Source organism: Tupaia chinensis, unplaced genomic scaffold (genome assembly GCF_000334495.1).
Source record: "Tupaia chinensis unplaced genomic scaffold, TupChi_1.0 Scaffold145561_1, whole genome shotgun sequence".
NCBI lineage: Eukaryota > Metazoa > Chordata > Mammalia > Scandentia > Tupaiidae > Tupaia > Tupaia belangeri.
Window position 1 is genome coordinate 667,911 of NW_006205418.1, and position 4,266 is coordinate 672,176.

At 41.6% G+C, this 4,266-nt stretch overlaps 1 pseudogene; it reads right to left on the reverse strand.

Annotated features, from left to right (window-relative positions):
- Nucleotides 1–693: 693 nt before the first annotated feature.
- LOC102482259 (density-regulated protein pseudogene) lies at nucleotides 694–1,369 on the reverse strand (annotated as a pseudogene).
- Between the last annotated feature and the right edge of the window lie 2,897 nt (nucleotides 1,370–4,266).

The following is a 4,266-nucleotide window of genomic DNA, read 5'->3' on the forward strand; positions in this document are numbered from 1 at the left end:
ACCCCCCAAGGGGATGGCCACACCGCCATACCTTCTCCATTCTCCTCTCAGCATCTTAGGCACACATGCACACGTGTCCAATGTGAGTTTAAGCGACCGGTTCCGGGACTCGAACTGTGGTCGACTATATGGGAGTCCAGCGACATAGCCATTACGCTAACTGCAGGTCCCGAAAAACCAAGTCTTAAGCCATTCATAATATGCCTTGGGTTGAGTTGATTCCCTGGCCTATGTGGCCATTAATTGGCCCCTTTGAAATATGTCAGAACACCTGGAAAGTCCAATTGAATTATCCCTTGGTTATTACCATCGTTATAAGCCGTAGGTATCGGTTCCCTATTGCTGTAAGTTGGAAAGAATTATACTGTTATCTCTAAAGAACAATGAATCTTAATTGCTTTCTTAAAAAATGATTTTGTTGAATATTTTAGTATTTCTTTTTTTTTTTTTCCAAATGACCAGCGTTTTTTATTTGACTAAGTTCTATTTCATGTATAAGCATGATAGTCTCCCCTGTTCATTAAACTTTGGCAATAAAAAAAAAAAAAAAACAAGCAGTCTTATACAGAACAGTGACTGCCAAGGACGAGGGCGGTCTACAGTTTTACTGTAGCATAAATATATATATTTTTAAAAGGCCTCTCTCCTTTGGCCATATTAACTCTCAGTTCAGATCATTAAATACAGACTCTCAGTTCAGATCATAAAATACAGACAAGTTTCCAAAATCACTTCTTCACCTCTCCGAGATCTTCAATGCTGTCATCATCCACCTACAAAACATAAATAATGACATTTGATGGGCTCTGGCCACTTCTCCTGAATGATGTCGATGACGTCATCTGTGAAGTCTCCCTGAATGACGATCTCATCCTCCCCCGTTACTGAGGCACCAAAGGAGAATTTCTGAGCGAAAAATCTTTGTGCTTCTTTAAGATCAATTTTGAAAGTTGCAAGGCCACATACTCTGGTTATGTATTTCTTCTTTGCTCTGGGAATTTTGGCTATAGTAACCTTCTGCGGTACGGGCTTCTTTTTTTCTTTTATTTGACCCCTTCCGCCTCTCTTTTGTTTCCTCTCATCTTCCCCTGCTGTTCCCTGACCCTCGCTAATTCCAGCTTCTTGTTTGGGTGAATTTTCTACAGTAAGTTTTGCAAACTCATTTGGAAAATTCTTCTCTAACCCTTTAGCAACATCCGGCATATACTCACAGTACTCCACAGTAGAGGACGCGGAGTGGGTAATCCGCATCTAACTTGGCACTGTTGTTCGAGTCTCCTCCGCGCGCGGCCTCACTGGATTCGGAAATGTCCACAGCCATGTCACAAACCTAGGCGGTCGCACAGTCCTGCCAACTCTGCTCCCACCGCGCCCACCGCTACCGGCGGCTGAAGCGACACATGAAACCCCTTCCCTGGTAAGGGCAGCCTGAGAGCAATATTTTAGTATTTCTAACAATCCCTCCTTGACTTTTATTCTCCAAATCACTTACCACTGTGTCTCTGATAATGACCACTATTTATTTATTCATTAGGTTTTTGCCATAGGGCACATGTGCTCAGAGAGAACCAGAGAGAGGGAAAGTGAGAAATCATTCCCCAGGGGAGATGGCCATGCTGCAATCCCTTCTCCATTTTCCTCTCTGGATTTTGGGTATGCACACACACGAGCCAGATGTGTTCTTCAAGGTGCTGGTTCCAGGACTCAAACCAAGGTTGGCTATATGGGAATCCAGTGCCTTTACTGCCCCACCACCTGCTGGCCTCTGAGAATAACCAGCTTTGAGGCTGACAAGTATATGGATGTAAGGCATATGGCTCCTAAATAACCTGAAGCTCCTGAACTAGATGACCGCATCCCAGAGAGGGTTCTGTGGCAGGGCATGAGACCAGTGTGCTACTAGAGCAATCAGTGTCCTTCCTGAGTCCCGTCTGTGATAATGGCTTTTTGGCATACTCTCATATACACCATTTTATAGTTTCTTTCTACATGTCTCCCACTGGAAAATAAACTAAAAGATAAGTAAAATATTATGTTAGGATCCTGACAAGAATCTGTTAAGAGTCCATTTCTGTCTGTGCCTTTCTGACATTCCTACTCCTAAATTTGCCTGAGAATATCCTTTGCAGAACAAGACCCGTCCCTGTGTCTGGGCTGTTTCTCCCCAAAGCAGAGCCAGCCTGATGCCAGTGGAAGTCCAGCAGAGTGGCTGCGGTCCTGGAATTCTGCTCCATCGCTTGTAACCAGTCTGGACTTGGGCCAGTTACTTGCATCCTGCTTCAGATTCTGTCCTCTTAGAATTCAAATATCAAAATCCGACCCTCCAGTGATAATATCGGGAGGTGCGGCTGTGGAGGTGATTAGGTTATGAGGGTGGAGCCTTCAGAAACGGGATTAGTGCTCTCATGAAAGAAGCCTGGGAGAGCTCGCTCGTGGCTTTTCCCAGGTTAGGACGAAGTGTGTATGAACCAACAGTAGGCCCTCGCTGGATCCACACTCTGTGGGTCCACTGAGCTACGACAACTTCTGCATCTCAGTTCCTTCATGTATAAAACGAGAACTATAATGAGTGTTGTAATGACTTATGCTGAGAACTACTAGGTTATAACATGTAAAATGGCTGACAAGTAATAAACTCTCACCAAACAACCTACCATTATTATGATGTTTCTTCCTTTTTCTCCGGATAGCCCACCTCCTCCACTAAGCCTGTCCTCGCTCAAACAGAGCACTGTACCTGACACCTTGGCTCAGACTTTACTGGGTCATGCTTAGCTTCACAACTTAGTGAACTCAGAAACTTCTTTTATCTCCAGCCTACTTTTCACATCTATAAAAGGCAGATGCAGCATCATTAGAGGTGTTGTAAAGATTGCATGAGGTAATTCGTGTTAAATTTTTAATAAAATCCTCAGGCATTTATCAACATATATGCAAAACTGAGGACACCCCCAAAACATTCTGAAACAATAGTAGATCGGTCTGCTCGCTTAAGAATCCCATCTTTGTGTCTACCAGCGAATACTAATTCTTTCATTCCTTCAACAACTTACTCATTCATTCACTAACACTGCTTTTAGTTTTTGTTTCTGGTTTTACTTTTTACAAGCCATTGCTGGAAGCTACAGAACTTTCGCTTTTCTCGAGGGGGTGCAGGGTATTTTTCTTTAAATAAAGGCTCATTGCAGGCATCACCCCTTCTGTTCTTACTGCCTTTCCTACAATGCAAAAATTTACTTAAAAGCTCTAAATACATATGTCTTGAAATGTGGAAAAGTGAAACCCTGTTAAATAAATATCATAAAGTGCAATTTGCTAAATGAAAATCTGAGTAAAGTGAATACACATAAAGTGAAACCTCATTGAACACGTACAGAATTGCACCAAGTTATAAAATTCATTAGCCAGTGAATACACTCAGCCACTTAAAAATCAATCATCTTTCTCTACCTCGAACCTGAATTCATAAATGAATGGCTTATTATACTACTCTTTTCTCATTGAAGACTATTAATATAGAAAAATTGCAGAGGAGAAGAAAGTACTAGCTTCTTTTTTTTTTCTTTTTAACTGCCCTAATGATATGCTGAGTCTTCAGCGAAGACCCCTCTACAAATTGTGTAGTAAGAAAAGGACAATACTTTTAGATTTTTTTTCCTGGTTTTTGTTTGTTTTTAATATCTACTAAATGTCAATGAGCATGTTAATTTTCGTAAAAATTCTAGGAGAGGATCGAATTTAGTAGTTCATTTTAGAGATGAGGACCCTGAGTCATAGCTTTCATTAGTTTGATGAGGGTTTCAAGTGGATCGAAGAGCAGGGACTTAATCTGAGTGCTGCCTGATTCACAAGTTGGTGTTTTCTTCACTTAATGTCTAATGAGTAGTGACACTAACTTTGGTAACAGCCATAACTGAGGGATGGTAGCCAAACTTTAAAAACAAATTCCTCCTTCAGAGGATGACTCAGTTCACAGACTCGCTACACAAACCCAGTACCTGTGAAACCATTCTCAGCAATGTTACTGTCCTCGCTCTTAAGCAAGGGTACCGTGCACAGCACTCAGGAAAGCACTGTGGACACGGCTTTATCACCCTGGAATCTAACTTAAAGCTGAGGGCAACTCGTTGGTCCTTCTCAGCACTAGCTAGAATCAGTCGAAATCTCTTTTATGAAGAGAAACAATGAATGCAACTAAGAAGAGGAGACTGAATCACTAAAATCAGAGTTTGGCATGTTTGATTCTCTATTTAGTTAAAAAATAAA